This window comes from Danio rerio, chromosome 11 (assembly GCF_052040795.2).
Source record: "Danio rerio strain M-AB ecotype USA chromosome 11, GRCz13ab, whole genome shotgun sequence".
NCBI lineage: Eukaryota > Metazoa > Chordata > Actinopteri > Cypriniformes > Danionidae > Danio > Danio rerio.
In genome coordinates this window covers 25,592,909-25,619,187 of record NC_141031.1, presented here as the reverse complement: position 1 = coordinate 25,619,187, position 26,279 = coordinate 25,592,909, and the positions used below count along the sequence as shown (strand labels likewise).

Below are 26,279 nucleotides of genomic sequence, written 5' to 3'. Positions count from 1 at the left end.
CAGGCCCGAATGTAATGTGAGTGCAAGCTGTTGGGAGAGACGGGAGGAGGGACAAGGGTGGTTTTCGGTTCAAGGCAACTGTACATAGTGTGAGTATGCCCTAAGATTAACAATGTACACTAGTAAATAGCATTTTGCATATTTGCTTATACATGTTTTAAAGGTCAAATGTTTATGGTATTAAATGTCAGTGATATACTGTAGACTTCTGGTAAACTACAAAATGTGATTTACTGAAAACAAAGATTTGATGTGCAGGTGTATTACATGTGCAGTCCATAGGCATGAATGAGTACTTGACAAACAAAACAACAATGATGGGAAACAGAACAATATGTGCACAGATGTGTGGTGTTTCTTTACAAACTGACATCACCAATTAATGGCTTATGCCAGAAACTCAGAAGTAATGTCCAGACAAGTTGTGTATATCTTCCAGTAAGGTTTGTGATCTCCTTACTGATCTAAATTGTGTGATTTAAATGACTGCAGGGCCACTGCATTGTAGTATTTACATGCATTTTTATTGAGCGTCATAACCTAAAAACAAAAAAGCTGAGTAAAAACCTCAAAGCATGTAAAGCAAGCAAGCAGTTACAGGAACTCACCCAGACTCTAAAGTTTGACCAGCCCTAATACAATCAGCATTACTATACCACTCAGACAACTTCATTATCATAGAGATAGAGAAACACCCAAAGCCTTAAGTACTGAGGACCACTAACAATAGCCACAAAGAATCAGCACTGGGCACTAAGAGCCCTTGTTGACAAAAATTGATTGGCTGTTTCTCAATTCCAAGAATGCAGAGAACGGACTTGCGTTCTTGTGGAGACTGGTCTTGCCAAGTGTCCTCGGAAGAACGAACTCGGGAGACTGCGAGGACAGAGAACGCATCCTCTGAGAAATGGAATGCTGCGTTCTTTCTGATGGTCTTGTGACCTTCACGTGTTTTTAATGGAAAATTATTTAAACATTACAGCATCCATACGAATTTCAGCAAATAAACACCCTTAATGTGTTTATTCCTTTATTAAGATGTTCATGGTAATGTTTACTTTCACTGTTTCATTTAGAGAAACTCCTGAGATAAATAAGTAACATCTCTGTACTTTAATAATAAATTTAAATAAAATGTTGCGCTTCCCACATCCAGTCGTAATGACTTCTGGGACTTCTTGCACCGAGTTCGGTGCTCAAGTCTGCATCGGTGCGTCTTCGATATCAAGAACACATCCGGGAAGTTTCACGTGTCCTCTGTTCTTGCGGTTTTGAGTATTGGAACTGATGTTACACGAGAACATGAGGACGCAAGATTGCTGAAGAACGCACATTGAGAAACAGCCATAGTCTAAGTTGACATTATTGTTTGACTCAACATTATTGTTTGACTGATTAACAATCATTCACTGATGAATCATTCACCCTAAATATCAAATACTCTCTGTCAGGGGTCACCTAGCTCAGTCCTGGAAGGCTGGTGTCCCTGGAGAGTTTAGCTCTAACTTGGCTCAACACACCTGCCTGGGAGATTCAAGTATAAAGTAAGACCTTGATTAGCTTGTTCAGGTGTGTTTGATTAGGGTTGGAGGACACTGGCCCTCCAAGAACAAGTTTGGTGATCCATGATCTATGTCTATAGCTTTAGAGTGAACTTATGTCAGAATGTATAAAAAGAGCTTTTAATTTGTAATCCCACACCTGGCATACATAATACAGTGTTTTAGCCTCTTTCTTTTTCCCCTGGTCTTTGTGAATGGAGAATGGTTTGTTGTCTTGTATGCACAACTGTATACACAAGTCAAACACACAAATGAGGGTTTTTTTAGTACATGCTTGCTGTGTAAACATTACCCTAATTCAATAATAAAAACTGGATCTTATGAGTTTTTTTTCCTCCAGAAATAGGATTACAGGTTTTCATCTATGTTTGTTTTACAGGTTTGCATATAAGTACACTTCTTGATAATACTTTAACAAATACATTATTTTTTATCCATATTCAACACAGACTTTGAAGGTTTTATGTCTCATATTTATTTACACGTTTACATTTATTTCTATTGCACTAGTTCTAAATGTAACATTTGTCTGTGGACAAATTATGATAGTTGGCAACTAAGTAATTGAATGAATGAATGAATGAATGAATGAATGAATGAATGAATGAATGAATGATCATGGGATTTTGAGAAATAAATATAAAAAATTTATGACATTTTTATAATAGAATCCATTCACGACTATTTCCCCCAAAAGTTTCTTACACAACTCCAACTAAGCAAAGAAACAAATTAAAAGTTAATTACCAATAATTAAAAATTATTATTTTGGATATGCCATTAATAGTGATTTTTTATATAATATGTATGATACATTTTACAGTGAATAGTTTTAAAATGTACAAACATTAAGGTGACGCAGTGGTGCAGTAGGTAGTGCTGTCGCCTCACCGCAAGAAGGTCGCTGGTTTGAGCCTTGGCTGGGCTCAAATATATAGCTCCCGTTTCCCCCCACAGTCCAAAGACATGTGGTAACGGTGAATTGGGTAGGCTAAATTGTCGTAGTGTGTGAGTGTGAATGAGTGTGTATGGATGTTTCCCAGAGATGGGTTGCAGCTGGAAGGGCATCCGCTGTGTAAAACATATGCTGGATAAGTTGGCGGTTCATTCCGCTGTGGCAACCCCAGATTAATAAAGGAACTAAGCCGAAAAGAAAATGAATGAATGAATGTATTAATATTATATAAAATAAAACACAAATTAATATTTTAACGATAGGGAAACTAGTTCACTGAAAATTTGAAAAATTGTCATTTGCTCACCCATCTCTTGTTCCAAACAACTTAGATTTTGTTCTGTTGAAAACAAAAGATATTGTGAAGAATGTTAAAAACCAGTAACCTTTGACTTCAATAATATTTGTTTTTCCTACCATGACGTCAATGGTTGTTTCCAACATTCTCAAAAAGATTCTCTTTTGTGAAGAAAAAAAAAAAACTGGTTTGAAGCAGGTCAGTGGTAAATAAATGGCTTCCTTTTTTGGGTTAACTCTCCCTTTTAAAAAAGAACCTATTAAGTGACAAATTTAGATATAAAAAACAATAATAACTCTCAAATGGTTTCATAATGTTTTCCATGGCAGTATAATATTACTTCATATTACTGTATACTTTCATTTAATGCAGCAAAATGGCTTAGCTGCTCTGATACAATGTAGCACTTTGACATGGAAAAACACAATTTGATTATTTAATCAATTAGTTTATTTTTGTTTGTTTTTTTGCCTACACTCTCTGAAAAAAAAATGAGACAATGTTGTACCAAAGAAAGTACAAACCCTTGTCACTTGGGCAGTACCTTTTTATGGAACAAAATTGCAACATAAGACAAAGAAACAAATTTGTACCATTGCAGTTTGTACCTTTAAGGACATGATCTGTAAAATGGGAAACCAAAATGAATTTTTGGTTTTTAAAACCTGCAGATACAATATTGTGCCTTCATCAAAGGCACAAACGTGATCCATGAAGGTACCACTACAGTGACAAGACACTTTGTACCTTAACAGTGTCAAATGTGTTCTTTCAAGAACTATTTATAGGCATTTTGCTATATCCAAAACCCGTCAGTAAATATAAAACAAACACATTTTAAACAGGGTTAATATATATATATATATATATATATATATATATATATATATATATATATATATATATATATATATATATATATATATATATATATATATATATATATACATACATACATGCATACATATATACATTAAACAATAATAAAAAGATCTATTTTTTGCTAAACATTTCACAACACTGAACATTACACAAAAATGTTGTGAGAAAATACATCCCCCGGTGTACAATATAGAAATATAATTAAAATAGAAATATAATTAAGGTATTGTAATGAGATATGCAGAATGTTTGATTAGCTTTACAATAATAAAATGTCTGCATGAACACATTGCATTTGCAGGACTTTTGCCAGCTCACATGCATAGTGTGTCACGATCACTATCTAACTCCTTAGATCACTGGAATACATGCACAATCGCTTACAGCCATACCACCCTGAGTATGCCTGATCTGGTCTGAACTCGGAAGTGAAGCAGGGTTGGGCCTGGTTAGTACTTGGTTGGGAGACTGCCTGGGTATAACAGGGGCTAAAAGCAGACTTGCGGATACAAATGCAGGTTTAATAATAGTCCTTGTAATCAGTGTAGATGTGCAGCTTCACCTGTGAGTGTTTGCAATCACTGGTGACTTGGAGCAGGTGTGTGTGTTGCATGACTTAATATGTAGTCCATAACATGGCAGATTTGTAGTTCATGTGAATGTGATTGTTTACCAGCGATTTCTGGAAGTTAGATCGCTGGTGATCATGACGAAAAGCAAATGCCAAAAGGTGCGGATATCAATAGTGAATATGTATTTATAAGAAAATGCTTACTAAACGTTCATTAAAAATGCTTTAAATGTTTAGTTTACAATACCTATAGTATTGTTTTATTAGTTATTTTATATTATAGATAATAATAAATCATGTTTATGAATTTTAACATTTTAAGCATATTTTAAACATGCTTTTAAATGATGATTCTTGTTTTAATATGGAAATTATTCATAAAATCCCTTTGCCTTTCCAGTCATATTTGTCTTCATAAATGTTTTAAAAAAGGAGTTGATTCAGCAAATCCATTTTATGACATTACAGTACAGTAAGGTTTTGTGTTATTTCCAGACACAATAAAGAATTATTATTTTTTTGCTTATCTTTCTTTATGAACCAGAATAAAAGTTTGCTGCAGTCATGTTTATCCATTTCTGAGAAAATCAGAGAAATTTACCACGATTCTTAGCAGAAATCCCTGAACATTTCACATTAAAACTCAAAGCACAAAAGAAGAAACGTTCCATTATTTCTGCAGAACTTTCCCAATACTTTTCACAAGCCTGTCTTGTTTTTTGGAAGTGATAAGATCAAAACCAAGAGTATGTGAAGCGTTTTATTGGATCATAATGTCAGGTTGTCATCCCCACGGACGTTGCACCTGTTACAAAATGCGAAAAGCTGCATATTGATTGGAGCGGCTCCCGGTCGGCCTGGTGTGCTCACTAGCACAAAATAATCACAGGGCGGGAGCGACGTGTCCTCGCCAGCTCTTTCCTGTCCTTCTGGAGCCACAGACATACACATATGCACATACACTCATGATCTCTCAGGGCCGGCCGGAGTCTCTCAGGATAAGCATACGATGCCGGGGGAGCTGCCGAAAGGTCAAAGCGGATAATTGTGTTATTTCCTACTGTGCACCTCAATGTCATGAGGACTGATGAAGAACAGTGCACTGACAGAACATAAACAACATATACGAGGTCGAGGTGAGACTGATTATTGTTAGCTTTGCATGTAAGAAGTAGTTCAGATTGAACATAATGGAGTTGAAGAAATGGAGTATACATTTATAAAACAGATGTGAATGTTAAGAAATAATTTGATCAATAAATTAATAACTCTATCTATCTATCTATCTATCTATCTATCTATCTATCTATCTATCTATCTATCTATCTATCTATCTATCTATCTATCATCTATCTATCTATCATCTATCTATCTATCTATCTATCTATCATCTATCTATCTATCTATCTATCTATCTCTATCTATCTATCTATCTATCTATCTATCTATCTATCTATCTATCTATCTATCTATCTATCTATCTATCTATCTATCTATCTATCTATCTCTATCTATCTATCTATCTATCTATCTATCTATCATCTATCTATCTAACTTTCAATAAATACTAAATAGTAAAAAAAATCTAAAAATAATCTTTAAATAAATACTGAAAATGTATAACCTAAAATAATATTCATTCATTCATTCATTCATTCATTCATTCATTCATTCGTTCATTCATTTTCCTTCAGCTTAGTCCCTTATTTATCAGGGGTTACTACAGCAGAATGAACCACCAGCTAAATTAATATATTACATATAAAATAAAATATATAAAATAACAATGCTAAATAAATTAATAATACATGTACTTTAAAATGTTAATCTTTAATGTACTGCCACATCTCACATTGCCTCTAAAACTGAACCCATCACTAAATCTGTTTCCATCTCATATTATTTCCATTAAGCCATTTTCGCAGTCGAAAACCACCTCAATTTATTTATTTCTTTTGTGAATTAGGGGGTTTTTATTTGAGATTTAGCATTTCGTTTCTCATGCGATACTTCAAAATGTGCATTAACACAGTGTGAAGGAAACCCAGCTACTACAGTATTAATGAGCAGCAAATTAAGCTAACCAGCGGTACTAACGACCAATCTAAAAATATCTCCAAGTGTTTTCCATTATAGAAATGTCAGATGTGATAATGACAGACATCCCACCTTTCCCGGATGGAGTCTCCCACATATTGATAGCAATGCCCTAATGAGCGTAAATCATATACAGTATCCCGAGAGAGAAGCCCTTTTTTTATGATAATAAAGATTAGCACAAGATGTTCCTCTGATTTGATTATAACTGCAGATCAATGATAGGGCAAAATAGTCTATTATAAAGTAAATAAATAAATGCATTATACAGTTGAAGTCAGAATTATTAGCCCCCCTTTGAATTTTTTTCTTTTTTTAAAAATTTCCAAAACTATGTTTAACAGAGCTAGAAAATTTTCACAGTATGTCTGATAATATTTTTTTTTTTCTGGAGAAAGTCTTGTTTGTTTTATTTTGGCTAGAATAAAAGCAGTTGTTTTTTTATAAACCATTTTAAGGACAAAATGATCAGCCCCTGAAAGCGATTTTTTTCCCGATAGTATACAAAACAAACCATCGTTATACAATAACTTGCCTAATTTACCACACAGCCTAGTTAACCTAATTAACCTATTTAGGCCTTTAAATGTCACATTAAGCTGTATAGAAGAGTCTTAAAAAATATCTAGTCAAATATTAATTATTCTAATAATGGCAAAAATAAAATAAATCAGTTATTATAAATGAGTTATTAAAACTATTATGTTTAGAAATGTGTTGAAACAATCTTCTATCTTCAATCTTCTCTCCATTAAACAGAAAATGGGGAAAAAAATAAACAGGAAGCCTAAAATAATTCACGGGGGCTAATAATTCTGACTTCAACTGTATATGAACACCTACAGCACCTTACAGTCTGCGATATGTTACCAATTTCAGAGAAACTACCACAGCATGCATTTAGACTTTATTTGGGTTCAAAAACAACATGCAACATATAGCCCACAGTCAGCACAAACCTCTCAACTGTATCTTTAAAATAGTCCAAAAGGTGATGATAATAGTTAAACATGGCAGTTTGTTCATGTTTTAGGTTGCTAAAAGAATCATTTGCTCTTTTGTTTTTTCTGGATTCTCCTTTGTTTTTTTGTGTGTCACTGTCGCGTTTGTCCGCTTCTGAAAGGATTGGATGTCAGAAGGCCATAATGTAATGTAAGAAACTAAGTCTGCCTAGACCCATCTTCTGCATCTTTTTACAATTGCGTTCTTTGCTCATTTCTTAACAAATTGCTTTAGTTCCTCAAGTTAAGTATTTTAATAATGACTTTGGGGTGATAATTTACTTACTGTAGCATATAAACCATTAAGAACAATTTGTTGATCAAAAGGGATTCTTTTAACCCCATCTATTCTAAACAGTGAATGTTCTCACTCGTAAGTCCATCAAAGATCTGGAAACGAAAGAGTAACATCTTACTGTTATGCCTTATTTACATTCAAGAAGAAACCATTTTGAGTGATTCTACCAAACGGTCTGGGATTGTTCTTCAAAGAGAATCCTTATTAACCTGATCAAATGGGAAGAAACGGTATAAAATGTCAGAATGGAGAATCATCAGTGTTCATTCTGACTCTGTTGAACCCAAGGTACTGTCATACTACTAATACTCTAGAATAAAAAATAAATAAATTATCTTCATAATTTTTTTTCCTTACTGTAAAGAGACCGACAAAATATGCATAAATTTCAATTTCCTGCTCTTCATCAATCTTGAGTCTGTAAATTTTAATTATGATGCATATTTTGAAATACCGTTCTCTCAAAATCAGTTTTTTTTTCCTGCACTGACCCATAAATCTCCACCGATACAACAATCCTTGTGTATATACTTGTGTTGTGAAAGTTTTTAAAAGATGTTTTTATACCTAATTTGATTAGTTACATGTAACATTTTATTGTGCAATCATTCGATCAATCAATCAATCATTCAAGAAAGTGGAGTTACAAAAAGATTCCTAAAATCCCTAAAACAATATATGACTCCAATATGTCAAAACATGACCATAGATTTTTGTACCAGAAAGGAGGGCAAATTTGATAATCTATTTCTCATTTGCATATGTACACAATGTTTAATAAACATGTTAAATCATCTAGGTCTTTTTAAATATTATTTAATTGTTCCCTCAATTCACCTGAATTGTCTTTGTTTAAAAGCAGTGGTCTTAAACTCAATTCCTGGAGAGCTACAGTTCTGCACAGTTTACCTCCAATCACTTACAGCTCACACCTGCTTAGGTAGTCTTGAACACCTTGATTAGTTAGATTAGCTGTGTTTGATTAGGATTGGAGCAAAACTGTGCAGAGCCGCAGCCCTCCAGGAATTGAGTTTGAGACCTATGTCTTAAAGAAGCGTGTCTGTGTTCTGCAGAAGTCAGTCAGACAGCACTGGAACGACATGAGGGTCAGAAAATGATGACAGAATCTTTATTTTTTGTGAACTTTCCCTTTAAATTTGTTGAATTTTGAGTCTGTATAATGCATCTTCTCTCTTTCTGTGTTTCTTGCTGTTCTCACTCTCCTTTATCTCACCCTCTCCTTCTCCTTCTGTCTGTCTCTTTCTCTCTCCCTTGCGCTGCTGTAGTCAGTGTTCGCACATACAGTAAGTCTCACCCCCCACCCCCCCCTCTCACTAACATCTTCTATTTATGTGATTTGCGTGCAAGCTTGTGTCTGAGTGTGCGAAATGTGATATAATTTTAATCATGCATTACAAACTACACCAACATAATCGAGATTAATTCATTCTCTTAATCTGAACAACAACATGGCTGGGCCACAAAGGATAGGGGATACGTAGCATCATGAAATCTGTCGATTTTGAGGTTTTGGCTTTTTTATATTTTTGTACTTTCAATTAATGTAAAGAAACATGCCAAAATACTTTTTTTTTGCAGATTATAAGTTACAGATTATAAGTCTTTAGATTTCATTTACTTTACATAGATTTATATGCTGTTTTTTAAACTTTGAGAAGGGTCTGACTGCAGGCCAGGTGCAGATGGAAGCTAAGCTGCATGCAATGTTTTAATGTGAACACCTAACCTCGTATCCTAACCCTAACCCTCACAGTGACATGACTAGCTTCATTGAGTGCATTGTGTCTGATATGTTGGAGACGGCATGGGCTCTATTTTAACAATCTAGGTGCAAAGTCTAAAGCGTATAGGGCAAAAGCATTTAGGGCGTGTCAGAATTTACTTTTGCTATTTTAAGGACGGAAATATACACTCTGCACCCTGGCACATGGTCTAATAGGAATGTACCTATTCTCTTAATGAGTTATGGATGTGTTTCGAGCATAATGTGCATTAAACCAATCAGAGTCTCATCTCCCATTCCCCTTTAAGAGTCAGTTGCGTCACGCCATGGCGCATTTGCTATTTACATGGCGGACTTTGTAAGTGGAAAACTGAATGCTTCACTAGCGAGAAAACAGTTGAACAGACCATCTGCAGTGCAAAAATAAAGAATGAAACTTTTTAATTCTTTACTTCCTCTTTACTTTACTTTTACTCTTTACTTTACTCCTTTACTTTTGTGGAGTAAAGAAATGGTGTTGCATGCACTTTGAAGAAGACATCCAATAGCCTACATATTTAATTTTGTTTCTTAAGTGCAAAGATTTGTTTCAAAACTATTTCTAAATTCAGTTCTAATTTCCAGCAAATGCATAAATGAACAATAATAATAAAGGGGGGGTCAAAAAACGTAGTTATATCAAAACACACGTCCTATTCTTATGTCCAATATGGTGATTCATAAGTCTTAAAAACCCGACAGGTGGACAAATCTAAACTTGTTTTTTTAAATCAACAATAAATATGCATATAATAAAGAATGCTGCTAATAAATAATACTGCTAACATTTTAATCCTTTATTTTTTTCATTTGTGTAGACATTTTGTCACCTTAGAATTATAATGTTCTATCTGACATTTTTGTCAAAATTGAGTTATTGACATATTCTTATTCAATGACAACTTATTTACTTTATGTGATGTTTTTTTTATAAGTATTTTTATTTAAAAAAACAAATGTTACACACATACTATTTGCTATATGGAATGCAAAAACTTAGAAGCTCAAGATTTCACAATCATTCAGAACGCAGATTACCTTATAATTCTAAGTTGATGATTTGTGTATCGCTGTACATCATGTGTATTAAGCAATGTATAATCGTTTGAAACCACATAGTTGCAAAACAAACACACTCTGCGCTAGATTTCAGACCAGCTTTCAGTTGGTCAATGGTGGGGTCTATTTCAGTTCTAAAATAGCAACACACCAACAATGTACCTTAACACACCTCTGTTTTAGAACAGAACACCCATGAGTCCACAAAGTGGCGCAAATTAATATGATATTTAAACAGTGTGTCGTAAAATGTAAAAAGGGTTGCACTGGTCTGAAAATAGCAACAAATTGTGTCAAACACGTCTTGTTCCTTATTGCACCAGGTGTATGATAAGGCCCCATGTCTCAGTTTGCATATGCAGTCAGATACTATTGGGGCAAAATTTGTGTTTTTCTCCTTAACTGAGCCATAAATCTCCACTTCAGCAGCACTTACTATACATAAACCAAACTACCCAGTTTTGTTCATATCTATATATTAAAGGTTTTTTACTGTTCTTACATAACTTATCTTAATGTATACAGCAAGGCAACACAGTGGCTCAGATGTTAGCACTGTAGCCTCACAGCAAGAAAGTCGCTGGTTCGAGTCTTGGTTGGGCCAGTTCTGTGTGGAGTTTGCGTGTTCTCCCTGTGTTGCTGTGGGTTTCCTCGGGGTGCTCCGTTTTCCCTCACAGTCCAAAGACATGCGGTATACATGAATTGACAAAATTAAATTGGCTGTAGTGTATGTGTGATGTTTATATGAGTGTGTATGGATGTTTACCAGTACTATGTTGCAGCTGGAAGGCTATCCGCTGCGCAAAACATGTGCTAGATAAGTTGGCGGTTCATTCCGCTACGGTGACGCCTGATGAATAAAGGGACTAGGCCAAAGGAAAATGAAATGAAATGTATACAACAAAATTTAAAACAATACTTAACACAATAGATAACAAATGCTAAAAAAAAAAAAAAAAAAACTCAATTAATGTTTGGATGTCTGTGCTAAAAATGTACGCACATTAGTACTATTAGTAATATTTACAGAGACATGCCTCATGCCTCATTTGCATTTAAAAACTTTAAAAAAAAACAGATTGCAAAATTAATTGCAATTCTTATAAATAATCAACTTGAGAAAGTATGATGATGAATAGTTAATTAGGTTGTCAACTAATATTGGATTAGTTCATTGTTTTATATCTCTATTCACTTGCAGTGTCTTGCTTTAAATGGATAGTTCACCCAAAAAAGTAAAATGTAATCATTATTTACTCACCCTAATGTGGTTCCAAACCTTTATGAGTTTCTTTCTTCTGTTGAACGCTAAAGAAGATATTTTGAAGAAAGCTGAACCCATCAGCTTCAATAGTAGGAAAAACAAACTATGGAAAGCAATGGTTACAGGTTTTGGAGCTTTTTTCAGCAAAATATATTATTTTGTGTTAAAGAAAACGTAAAACATGGGAGAGCAAATGATGACAGAACTTTCATTTTTGGGTGAACTATGCCTTTAACAGCAAGTAGAGAAAAGCAAACAGTTTCATTTCAGAAACATTGTGGGAAAATTTTACTTGACAGACTGCACATTTCTGCTTGTGCCCGATGAATAACTCCAAACAAAAACAAAAGCCTGGGGGAAATCCTAGCGAAAAAGGGCCAGAATGCTGGAGTGAGCACTTTTCATTGTTTTGGTGCTATCAGTTTGTCCTGAGGGTGGAATCGGGTGTCAGACCGATGACTGTGTGAACTCTGTCGAGGACCGCAGGCGTAAACTTTAAAACCTTTGTTGACACCTCAGGAAATGGTATTTAAAATGAGCTTGTTGTTAAACCCTGGAGTCGAGCTTTGGTTTTAGCATAAGCCAATTAATTCTTTGCTGCTAATGTATTTTTCGTGAACAAGATCTAAATAAGTTAGATTATTTTCACAAATGAGTCAATGATGTTATTTCCGTCTTCTTTTGTTATAATAACATCTATTACAGGAGACTAAAACTGGGAAATGTGGAAAAGTTGGGAGAAAAGCCTATAAATGATGAAAAATGTGTGGTATATATATAGAATACACTCAAAAAAAGATTACGTTAGCTGTTTGTTTAAACTACTTATTTAGGGCGTACTCACACTATGCTATCCGAACTGTGCCCAGGCCCGTTTCCCGGATTGTTTGAGAAGTGTGAGTGCGCTGAATCGGGCTCAGGCACGGTTCACTTGGCCGGCCCTGGCCCGGTTGGAAGAGGTGAGGTGGTCCTGAGTGTGGTTCACTTGGGCCCGGAACTGAAAGTGAGACGTGACTTTAAGGGACTGTTTCATATGGATTTATTAATCAATCTTACTGTTCAATGAACGCAAACTGCCGTAGATTATTAAAGACGCAAACCCCTCACTGCACGACAATTGCGCACCTTCAGCAAACCTCCTCATTCTTGCAGCACAAGGGCTTTATGATCGTTTATGAGCGCCAAAAGTGGCGGATCTGTTCTGCAAAATATCTGACCGCGTGTCAACGCATCTCTAAGGACTGTTTGGTGAAATATTTGACTGCATGTCACTGCATATCAAACGACTAAACGATATAACTAGAGAAATGTCCTGTGTGCTGAGCGAAAGCGCTTACTGAACAGCGCAGCATCGATGACATAAGCGTGCCCAGGCCTGAGTGTGAGTTCGGGCTGTCATGGGAGACGATAGAGGGGGACAAGCGTGCTTTGGCCAGGTTCGAGGCAACTGTACATAGTGAGAGTACAGCCTTAAAATGAAGTAAAACAGCACAATTTTTGAGGATTTTTTGTGACAAATTTGTAAATACTAATAAGTTAGCTTAATTCCTTCATGTTGTGCCAACACAAATAGATTGTGTGGAATCCAGTATAGTATAGATACCTTAACATTTTATGGTGAAAATCTCTCACACAATGAGAGATTTTGGTGATCCTTCAGGTTTCACGTCTAAAAGATAGAATTTTCTTAAATAGACTATTTATTACAAACCGAAGCGTGATCAACTGTGAGGAAGAAAACAATACAAATGCAGTACATATAAATGTACATCATTTACATGCATTACATATAAATTAATATATAGGTTTTTGTGGGCTCTTAAAATGTAAATGAGAAACGGGTCATGCTCTTATTGAGCAACTGCCATTGAGATGAATGAGAATGCTAATGAACAGCTCTGGTATTAAAGTCCTGCTTGTGTTAAATCATATGCAGTATATGTGGAGATTCGCAATGAGTGCTTTGGCTATGAAAGGAAGCTCTGTACACAGTCATATACATACCAACTGCACTGGATGCCACATTGAGTTGTGGTCCCATAGCCTAGAGTAATGGCAGCACATGGGCCATTAATCAGGAAATGTCATCAACCAGAGCAGACGAGATTGTCCATCAGACTTTGCCCCTCACCAGCGGAAGCATCTCGTCCCAAGAGCTTATGGAAGGATTTATATCTGCTGTGGTGCTGGAGGAGATTATGGAGAGGCTTTTCTAATTCCCCATCATTCATCTCAAACACAGAATTCAAAGAGTAGACAGAAACAAGCACATATCAGCTCAGTGATCCACTTTTTTTTCACACATCCCATGATGCTTTGAGTTAATTATGGGAATGACTTCTGATGAACTGTAAGCAATCATTGAAGTGTTTTAAAAACTGGGTATGATGAGGTGTCATTATTTTCCTCAGTTCATGTATTCAATTTTTACCCTTTCAAACATGTATTATGTTTCAGAAATATGTAGAAGTACGTTTTCTTTGTTGTTAAGAGCTCCATAAATGAGGCTAAATTAAAAAAATAAATGTCATTGTTTTAAATTTTTGTATTCATTTATTTTTAAATATTGTCAAATAAATTAATAAAAGTGAATGAAAACATTGAAAATATTACTTCTGTGAGTAGTGAATATTTTTTCAAATTACAACAGGCACACACTTACAGTACTGCTATGTCATGGAGAGCAGGCTTTAAATAAGGTCAATTGCTCCGAAATCAAAAAAAGTCAGGTCCATAAATATTGGTACATCAATACAATTGTAAAATGTTTTGGCTCTATACACCAACACAATGGATTTGAAATGAAACAAACAAAAAATATGGGCTTTAACTGCAGACTTTAAGCTTTAATTTGAGGGAATTTACATCCAAATCAGATGAAGTACAGTAGGAATTACAACTGTTTTCATATGTGCCTCCCACTTGTTAAGGGACCAAAAGTAATGTGATAATTGGCTTCTCAGCTGTTCCATAGCCAGGTGTGTGTTATTTTCTCATTATTTTCAATTACATTGAGCATATAAAAAGGTCCAAAGTTTATTTCAAGTGTGCTATTTGCATTTGGATTCTGCTGCTGTCAACTCTCAAGATCCAAAGATGAGATCCCTCAAATTAAAGCTTACAGTCTACAGTTAAAGCCACAACACAACAACTCTTAACAAGTCTTTCAGCAGCAGTTTGTCCATGGACATTTTGAATGAATAAAAAGAGAAATTATTGTGGAGAACAGAACAAAGTGAATTCTGAAGTCCTTTGACCGCAGATATGCTTGTGATACTAATGTCACGTTGAAATACCAAATGTAATTTTATTTTCACAATGGATAAAAATAAAGCACAAAGTTGAATGTGCCTCTGACGCAGTTTCCAATATTAATAATAATGTAATCTTATTATTTGGTGTGATTGGCTTTAGTTCTTTTGAATGTGTTGAACTGTTAATGCAACCTATCCTTTGAAATGTCCCATGTTAACAAAAATACTACAGTAATGTATTGTAAATAGGAGTATTTTTGAACCATACTATAATAAATTTTATTTTACATATATCATACTGTGCACAGTTTTTTTTATATAATTATATTTTCTGGGTTTTCACCTTTATTGGATAGGAAAGTAGAGAGTAACTACTCAGGCCAAACTCAAAATCAAACTTGGGTGAGCACCGGAGTACATGTGTCAACGCACCAACCACTACACCACTGGTGCCAACACTGTGCACCAGTGGTGTAGTGTTTTTTAAAAGGTATTCTAATATTGTATTATTGACAGGCGACAAGGTGGCTCAGTGGTTGGAACACTTGCCTCGCAGCAAGAAGGACACTGGTTTGAGTTCCGGCTGGGCCAGGTGGCATTTCTGTATGCAGTTTGCATATTCTCCAAGTGGGTTTCCTTCAGGTGCTCTGGTTTCCCCCAGAGTCCAAAGATATGCGGTATACATAGGTTAATTGAACAAACTAAATTGGCCGTAGTGTATGAGTTTGTGTGTTAATAAGAATTTGCATAAGTGTTTACCAGTACTGGGTTGCAGCTGGAAGGCCATCCGCATTAAAAATATGCCAGAATAGATGACTGAATAAGTTCATTCCACTGTAGTGACCCCTGATAAATAAGAGACTAAGCTGAAGCAAAATGAATAAATGGATTATTGACTTTTAATTGATGAATTGTAATAAACACATTAGAATACTTGTATATGCTTGTATTATATTTGTAGGAAACTACTGTACTGGGTCATTTGTTTATATGGGTCATTTGTAAAAAATAAAAAAATAAAATAAAACAAATTTTTACTATAAATCTCAATATTATTTTTATATAGGGCTGAAGTCATGTGCGGGAAAAAGTGGAAAGACTTCTCAGCTCTTTTTGTATTTTGCAAATAATTTTTTTCTTTTTTTTTTTTTTGGTGGCTATATTTATCCGTAGTTCCCCATTGTGGAATAAAACCGAAAAATTGCAGTCTTAAAGGCCACAGCTTTCACTGCTCTAATGTATAGGGCAACTGCTCTGTTCCATGGGAGATGTTAAGAGGAACAGACTTTGATCATAATAACAAACAGCTGGAGATGGTCGCTCTGTTCCAAAACCTAATGAGCGGTCTCTGTGTGAAACAATTTAAAGCATCAGAGGCACTGTTCCTACACAATATTTAATTAAGTCTCTGTATTTAGCCAATTGTATGGCTTCATTGTATACTTCATAGAGAAGGCATTCTCATAATGCATTGCACCAAGCTCATGGAATTCAGTCAATGCTGAAAATATGCCGAACATTTCATGTGTTTAAAATACAACCATTTTATGCAAAATAGGTGTGTGCTGATTTTATGCAAATTAGAGAATGACATTGTTCCTCTTATTTCTCCTGCACTGAAAACACTTGAGTTGCGTCTCCAGTGGGCTTTGGTTGCATTTGGTTTGGAAGCTATTCAGAACCAAACTGAGAATGTTCTTTAATTTACATTTAAATTTCAGAATTTCACCAGAAATGCATTTAAGTTTTTTTAAAGTTTGATAAATAATTAATTAAAATTCTTATACATGTAATATTTAACTAGAAAAACACAGTTTAATTTAGTTTTTTTAAAGGTGGGATTTGAATGTTGATTTGACTTGTTTGAATGTTTGTTTAAAGGAAAATTCTTTTTGATAATCCTAAGTTTGAAACTTTGCAGATGTTTAGATAAAAACAGACAGACAGACAGACAGACAGACAGACAGATGATAGATAGATAGATAGATAGATAGATAGATAGATAGATAGATAGATAGATAGATAGATAGATAGATAGATAGATAGATAGATAGATAGATAGATAGATAGATAGATAGATAGATAGATCAACAGAGAATGTTAAACCATACTTAAACAAAAAAAATGATAGATGGATGGATGAATGGATGGATGGATGGATGGATGGATGGATGGATGGATGAATGAATGGACAGACTATCAAACCAAACATAGAATGGCAAAATGAAACATAAGTTAATAGATAGATAGAACGATAGAACGATAGATAGATAGATAGATAGATATATAGATAGATAGATAGATAGATAGATAGATAGATAGATAGATAGATAGATAGATAGATAGATAGATAGATAAAATGATAGATCGATAGAGCCATCAACAGACAGATAGATAGAATGTCAAACTATAGATAGAATGGAAAAACAAAACAAAAATCATAGGACGGATGAATGGATGGATAGATGGAAGGATGGATGGATTACAATTAAAATTCCAGCAATTAACTAAAGGGAATGAGATAACACATTCAGAATGTACAGAGTGATCCAAACCAGCAACTTCTGAGTTTCCATTGTGTCACAGAAGGCAGATGTCTATGATGGATGGATGGATGGATGGATGGATGGATGGATGGATGGATGGATGGATGGATGGATGGATGAATGAATGGATGGACAGACTATCAAACCAAACATAGAATGGCAAAATGAAACATAAGTTAATAGATAGACAGAACGATAGATAGATAGATAAAATGATAGATCAATAGAGCCATCAACAGACAGATAGAATGTCAAACTATACATAGAATGGAAAAACAAAACAAAAATCATAGGATGGATGAATGGATGGATAGATGGAAGGATGGATGGATTACAATTAAAATTCCAGCAATTAACTAAAGGGAATGAGATAACACATTCAGAATGTACAGAGTGATCCAAACCAGCAACTTCTGAGTTTCCATTGTGTCACAGAAGGCAGATGTCTATGTAGGCAGAGCACAACCAGGCATCTCACCAGGATCTGGAACACCGCTAATATCAACCGCAGCTTACAGGAGATCAACACTGTGCTTTCTCAAAGTACGTCATACTACAGTGTGTTCTCTAGATTTGCATATCTAAATATCAGTGTTTGTATGAGTGTCTGTGAACATACCAACAATATAACTTAGCCCTCCTGCCTAGTATTTGTTTAGTTTGTGCATCTGGTGTTTTATTCTTAGTTAGAGAGTTGAAAGCCAGCAAACACAGAAGATCCGCACTGCTCCTCACCACAGCAAACAAACTCCCCGCAAGCAAGACACACACACACACACAGATGCAGAGAGGAAAACTTATCATGAGGAAATGAAAACAATATCTCATTATGGTCATGAGAGAACCATGTATATGTGCTACTGGATCCAAATCGCATTTCTCTAGGGACGTTTACTGTTGTGTCTTTTGATGTCTGTGCTTTCTCAAAAGACACAGTGGTGGAAAAAGATTCAATTTAGATATAAATGGGAGGTTGATCGGCCCATCTGTTAGTTCTGCTGCTCTGTCCTTATCACCTCTCGCTGCTTTAATTTGGAGAGCAGTACAGCTTTGTTATTGTGACACGGTGCTGCTGTAATGCTGACAGCAGTGTTTGAATCATGCAGGCTTACAAGCTCCTGCAATTTGTCAAAAATACTGCTGGAATCCGAGCAAAACTATTCAATGTTTTATGAAGAAAAAGCTCCTATTTTTTTTATAAATGTTAGCATGGGTCCCGACCTAATGAATCACACTCTGGTGATGTAATGCTGTGTAGACTTGAGGGTCACTGTGGAGTCACAGAAGTTATATGAGGATGAACAGCAGCTCTCCTGAGCAACTTTATAAACTATTAATTGACAACTGGGAGACATTAGAGTCTTTATAACAATATGAAACAACAACCAGTGGTGGAAAGAGTATTGAAAAAGGTTACAAAACAGGCTCATTGTAAAAATGAAGCCCTGTAGACATTTCTGGAGAGCGCGAATTATAGCCAGAGCTACACCAGCAGGCACACAACATCATAAAACTTTACCAAAATTCAATGTCTAGACGACGTCAAAGGACAACGTTTTTTGATGTCAAATAATGGCGTTGATATTTAGTTGATTTTAGATTGTGTTTGAAAGTGACTAAAATCCAGCGATGAGCCAACATCTTAAACCAACATCATATTGACGTCAAATACTGACATTTATTCGTCAGGGATGGCAACCAAAATCCAATGTCTGATAGACGCCATAGTGGTCTACACAACGTCAAGCTGTAACATTGATATTTGATTTATTTTAGGTTGTGACACTGACATCAGCCTGATGTTGGGTTCTGACATCTGATTTTCATTTTCAAACAAAATGCTATATCCCTTTGACGTTGGGGTACATCGTCAGACTGGAGTCCTATTAACGTCAAGTGCCTGTTGGGACGTATGGCTGCATTTCATCTTTAAAACAAACGTTATGGGGCAGTATGACGCTGCCGACGACTTCTGTTTCTTTTAGTGCTACCTGTTGACCTCTTACCTCTGTGTGGATGGCTTTTCCACAGTTACCTGTTTGCCCAGTAGCTTGCCGTGTACGTCGGCGGACTTAAGATGTAGAGAGGAGTTGACTGTGATGATGGTGTTTGAGTCCAGTGAAGAACAATTCCAGAAAGCAGGTAAAACAAAAAGGCAAAAAACTAAATAAACAAGTACATAACAGGGTGAAAAGATCTGAAAACATGGTAAAAACCGAGCGACCACAAAGGTTTTTCTTTTTCTGGACTGCTTTTGAAAACAGTGTCGGTTGGGTTTCGGAAAGGCGGTGGGTGATATTGGTTGGGTTAAGGGAAGGGGGTGTTTTAAGGAATTAGTCGGTCAGTAAACAGCGGTCTCTGATGGATTTACGGGAGAACAGCAGGTACTTGCGAGGGATATTTGAGACCTGAAAAAGCATGCACAGCAGCCTCTGGTGGATTTGCGAAAACAAAAACTGCACAAAAAAAACAACGTAGCTCCAGGGATGTATTTTGCTCTCTCCAGACGTGTATTCAGGGGTACACATCTATATTAGCCAGAGATGGAAAAATCATATTTGATAAAGAATACCATTATTTGGCAAAAACAAATGTAGTGCATGTTGAGTAAAGGTACTGGTTCTAAATACCACTCAGAGTAAAAAGTATCCCTTCTAAATGTATTCAAGAGTAGTATATAATAGTGAGTATTGTGCTGTGAAATATATCCTGTAAATTAATAATTTTAGCTTACATTAGTTAGTTATTTTAATAGTGTTTCGAATTGCAAGTTAAATTATTTGCCATTCATAGACTATACTTTTAAAAAGTTATACATACTAATAAATGCTAATAAGCTGACAGAAAGCAGGTTGATACATTTTCATGCAGAGTAAAATCTGTGTAACCTAAGGGGCAAACAAATCTAGCTGTGACGATACGGTAACCATTATGTTACGCACTTTGAACCCTGCAGTATGAGTGTCTAGGAGTTGGTGCCGCAAACTAAGCTCATGCAGCACTGATGAAAGAACACATGCAATTTGTGTAATATTTTGTAGTGCATTTAGTTGTTGTTCAAAGCTATTTGGCAATTTTGGCAGCTTCTCATCAGTGACATGCAGTCTAAGCAGTCTCTCGGTTGTTGCTTGTCACGATTTTGCATTTTATTGGACACTTTTACTGCTTCCAGACTTTACAAGCTTGCTGCATTCATAAAGCATCCATCTCTTTAGGTCAGTCAGTCTGATGCAATGTTTATTTGCACAATTAGATTGGAGGGGATCCACAGGACTTAATTTAGCCAATCACTGTAGACAAAACCAATGCAGCACTAAAAATAGACTCAAGTAAAAGTACACATTTTTAATCTACTTTGTGAATCACAACCTCTGAGAAAAACTACTCAAATACAGCAATTTGAGTATTTGTAAATTTACACAACTGGAAACTATAAGTTTACTTAAATCAGATCTTTATGATATAAAAAACACTAAAGGACTTATTGTCACAGTTATACGGTCACAAGACAAGGATGGTTATTTCTTTTAGTCAATTTATTCAAAACAATGTGGATAGTTCAGCAGGAGAAGCAGGTAAGTGACATTCGTGGAATGAGAGCAGGCTTAAGCAGTTCATAAGCTAAACAAGGATCTAGTGAAGTGACGTTGTGCACCGAGGCTTCTAAGCATGTATCAAAAAAATTACAATTCTCGCAGTGAAGCAGTGTACCGGAGCTTGATTCGTTTTGCTATCATCATGTGATCATGTGAAGCTTCATTTTAGCCTATACCCACATGACTACTTCGAATTTTGATTCAAAGGTTTAAACACCCTCATGGGTTAGTAAAGTTTATAGCCAGAGATAAGGCATTGATTACATATATTTCTACTGTTTCAAAGCTCTGCACAGGTCCCACACACCAGTATTTAAACTAAAATACAATAGTAAATAATAATAAAAAGGTTTTGAACCATACTAAAGTGTATTAGCATATTTTTTACAGCTATTTTTAAAGAAAACCACTGCATATTGTAGTATAGTGTTTAACCGAAATGAGCTGGCGAGTGCAGACCATAAGCATCCTCACATAGCCTCCTCCTAGAGAATTCGCCTCCCATGCAGGAATCACTGGTTCGATCGCTGCTTGGAATGGGACTAGTTGGAACATGATAATTGTAAATACTTTTGAATACCTTTTACTACAGTCATCGGTGGTGTACTGTAACATACCTTATGTGTAAAAACTACAGTAATTGAGTAATTTGTTTATATTATTTTTGTTGTATTACTACATGAATGAGTTGGTCAGTTGTGAATATTTGACATTATTGCAACACAGTGCTTTCTCACACTTTAACCAGAAGAGGTCCTCATCAAGCTCTGATTTAGAAAGCTTCGAGTAATGAACATTTTACTGATACAATTGAGTCGAGCGCTTAATTTCCCCAGCAGGAATGAGCCAGGGATGTGACACTTAAGCGGCAGTCACACTTGACTTTTCTCCCCATAGACTTCCATTCATACGCACGCGAATGCGTCAGACCGGAAACCCAGGGTCATGCGTTAAGTTTAACAGTTCTTTGCAGTGCAAAGGTTAAGCTGGGTGAACTCTGACCTGCGAAAACACATCACGTGACTGCGTGAGACCAATCGTGGATCAAAACATGAACTCTCTTTAATGTCTAATAATCACCCTTTTTAGCAGCGCCGTACGACAGAATATCGCACACACAAACTCTAGTGTGACCGCAGCTTCACACTGACTATAGCACATAATTGGATTAACGTCATAGCGTCACCGCTCTATCTGCATGTCCTCTGGAGTTTTATGTAATTTCGGGTGTTTCATTTTTAATTTTTGGACTTTAACTGCAGTTTGGCAATTTCACTTTTATTCACAAACATTTCATGCACGCCCTCCGTGACATGATATATTGGATGCAACTATGAACTGCTGGAATACTGATGTTTTAAAGAAAGTTCATACAACATACTGAATAGAAGAAAAACCCTCCGCATTTCACGATGCAGGTGTCTGTGGTCTGCACTGACTGGGTAGGTGCAAAGAGTGTCAAACAGTGTGTGTGTGTGTGTGTGTGTGTGTGTGTGTGTGTGTGTGTGTGTGTGTGGACTATCCTGTTGCAATAATAATTCGATTAAGGTGTTTACATGTCTGTAATGCACTTCAATAATGCGACTAAAATTGGCATACTCCACGCGTCTTAATTCGGTTTCTTTTTAGTTAGATTATGACCATAATCTGATTAAATTAATTCAAAATCGCTGTTTACATGGTTAACCCTTAATCAGAGTATTGCCTTAATTACATTAAATTATTTGTGTCCATGTAAACGTAGTCACTGTATACATACAGATTAGACATGAATTATTTGTCAAATATTGAACACAATCTCACTGCAATTCGTAACATTTTGATTTAGAAGCTAATTCATATGAATTTTTATGATCTCATTCATACAATTTAGTACGATTTGCTCATCGATCAATGAGCGTTGGGTTGAGGGGTGGAGTTAAGTGCCACGTCTTCTTTTTAAAATCACATATTTTCGAATGACTGAAGTTTGTATTGGAAATTTGTATGACTCAGTCACTATATTCATTCACCAATTCATTTTTTTTTATTTGCTTAGTCCCTTCATTAATCTGGGGTTGCCACAGCAGAATGAATCACCAACTCACCAGCATATGTTTTGCACAGTGGATTCCCATCACAGGGAAACACCCATACACTCTCATTCACACACATACACTACGGACAATTTTAGCTCACCCAATTTACCTGTACAGCATGTCTTGGACTTGTGGGGGAAATCGGAGCAAACGGAGGAAACCCACGCACATGTAGGGGAGAACATGCAAACTCCACACAGAAATGAAAAAAATCTTTTTGTGAGGCGCCAGCACTACCTACTGCGCCACCATGTTGCCGCCAATGTATTATTAAACATAAAATAATTACGTTTCTTCATGTCAGGCTGGAAATAGTATGATCTCTGAAGGAAACTTAAATATTTTATATATTGTCAGAAAAATGGATAACTCCTTACAAAACCTTAAAAAAAAAAAAAAAAAAAAAATTTTTAAAAGATGTGCCCACAAAACCCACGTCTAACCCCCCCAAAATGTACAGTACATTTGTAAAAACAGATTAAATATGGTCAGTTGTTTGCAAATGCTTTTAGCAACCATTAATTAATAGTATTGCATATTTATTTTGGGAGAATTTAATTTTGGAAAAATGCTACTTTATCACATAGCATACATAAAACACATCTTTACAATATGCGGGCTAAAATTATCTAAAAAAAAAAAAAATGTCTACCTGTAGCTTTTCCCTCTGTCTTCAAAACTCAATATAACTCCACAAATGACTGTGAACATTCAGAGCCCAGCATTCATTCTGAGAGAGATGTGAAGAATAAAAATGAAGTTAAGGGGCATAAAATGAATTAAGGATTAGAAAAAAAGGGAGAGAGGAAAGAAGAAAAAAGAGAGTCAAGGAGAGCAGCATGTTAAGCATTCAAGCAGAAAATGGAAGAACCGATTTATGCACTCTTTCCTTTTCACATACCATTGCTCCTAATGAAGAAAGACCCTGTTTCATCAGGTCAAAAGCTACCTTTTACTTCTTGATCAGTGCTCCTTTTGTGCTTCACACACATTTCTCTCAGTTCCATAAAAGCTCCATTATTTCCCATTTAAATCGAATGAATTAAGATGACATTTTACAGACTGTTTTCATTAAATCGGCTCTGTGTGGGATCCACCATTTTGTCCAGCTCACCATACATTTGTTTGGCCAAGTTCCAGCAATATGTAGCGCTCAAAAATTTATGAACGTGCATTTATTATTTATATCCAGAGAGTTAATTATGGATAAACATTCCTACAGAAGGCTTAATGATATTCAGTTGTGGTGATAATTAATGAGGCTGCCGATTCTCTTTGACTGTGTCATCCTCTTTGGTGTCATTCGGCACCTGCCGTGAAGAGTCTTCACACCTCCATCCATCAGCTGCATTGGCATTTTCACAAATGTCATCAGTTACGTTTGGCTTCATTTTTTGCCTGTCTTTTCACCATTTTTCTCCCATCTCCATCTCCCTTGTTTATCTTTTTTTTTAAACCAACACACAGCTTCAACAGAGTGATATTTTCCTCTTTGCAATCAATAAAGAACAATGTTATTTTGTTTGTGCTCTTTTAGAATAAATAATGCATGCCAGATTCTGTGTTGAAGCCCTATTAAAACAGACTCTGCAGTATTTGTCTAACTGAAATGAGAAAATGAAGCATAATCACAATAATAATAATTATAATAATAATAAGGCATGGTGGCTCAGAGGTTGGTACTGTTATTTCACAGCAAGAAGGTTGCTGGTTTAAGTCCCTGCTGGGCCAGTTTGCATTTCTGTGTGGACTTTGCATGTTACGTAAGCCATGTACCCATGTTTGCGTGGGTTTCCTCTGGATGATGCTGTTTCCCTCACAGTCCAAAGACATGAGCTATTGGTGAATTGGAGAAACTAAATCGGCCATAGTGTATGAATGTGTGTGTAAATGCAAGTGTATGGATGTTTTCCCACTACTGAGTTGCAGCTGGAAGGGTATCCTCTGCGTAAAACATATGCTGGAATTGTTGGCGGTTCATTCCTGTCACACCCTCTGCTTGTTCCTGTAGTCCCAATCACCGCTCTCACTCACCATCCACCACACCCCACACCTGTGGTCATCTGATTACTAATCACCTGCACCTGCAATCACCAGCGCACTATATATACTCACCTCCCTCACTCACCGGCTCTCTCGAATTCTCCTGTGCTCTTCCGTGAATGTTCTCCTCCTCTTGTGGATGCAAATACACCTGTTTAAGGGAAGTGACTATTCTTATGTTGGTGTTACAGCTGAACAGTTTGTGTGTGAGATTGGTCCCTCTCTACAACACTATTCACCAGGGGTCCGTTCTTCGTACCTCGCTTAAATGATCTAAGATGATTTGGCAGATCCTGGATCTTTTAATCTTGATAACTGATCTCTCGCTAATTTGGTTCTCCAAACAAGTTCGCGAATCAGATTAGAATATCTGGATGAACTGATCTGAGATCGCTGCGTTTGTTGTTAAGGACAGATCTATCGATCCTAGAAATCATGATCAGCAATGCAACGATTGGCTGACGGCACAGCAGCGTAATGACATCATCTGATTAATATTCAATTATCCATGTGAGCAAAATTACATCAAATTAGCAGTAAACGGTTTGTTAAATATGACACGCAATAACCTTCCACATTTGTTGTGAGCTGCAGGCTTTACTCTTTCATGTGTCAAGAGTATTCATCATGTATTTCAATGCATATCAGTGTATTTAGTTCCACATTTAGAAAAGATTTTCTTTATTATAGTAGCCGGTTTTTTTTAATCGGTGTAAAGAATAACTGGTTGTTTACAAAAGCATTTTGATATTGGTAAAGGCGTCTGCAACTTTTGTGAAGCATCAAACCACTATTAACTATCAAAACATGTTTATGAGTGCATAAATGTATTATTGCTTTTAAAAAAAGTCACATATTCTGCATTTCTATTATACACAATTTGTACTAAAGCGATCTAAAAAGTTCATATCAATAAGTTTTCTCTTTGCACCACCAGGTCTTTGTATTTTCATTTCGAGGGTGCAGATTGCATACGTTTTATTAATATGTAT

At 35.8% G+C, this 26,279-nt stretch overlaps 3 long non-coding RNA genes and 1 pseudogene across 3 annotated transcripts in view; 2 read left to right on the top strand and 2 right to left on the bottom strand.

Annotated features, from left to right (window-relative positions):
• The window catches only part of LOC147841789 (uncharacterized), a 227,344-nt gene that overhangs the window by 20,779 nt on the left and 180,286 nt on the right, over nucleotides 1-26,279 (bottom strand). The window lies entirely within an intron of this gene.
• LOC137496752 (5S ribosomal RNA) lies at nucleotides 4,076-4,194 on the top strand (annotated as a pseudogene).
• On the bottom strand, nucleotides 5,013-14,011 carry LOC147841792 (uncharacterized). Its single transcript, XR_015502602.1, has 2 exons — nucleotides 13,775-14,011; nucleotides 5,013-5,289 (listed from the first exon to the last, which is right to left on the bottom strand). It is a non-coding gene; the product is annotated as an uncharacterized LOC147841792 (long non-coding RNA).
• On the top strand, nucleotides 5,131-16,068 carry LOC147841791 (uncharacterized). The gene is made up of 2 exons (XR_015502583.1): nucleotides 5,131-5,477; nucleotides 15,541-16,068. It is a non-coding gene; the product is annotated as an uncharacterized LOC147841791 (long non-coding RNA).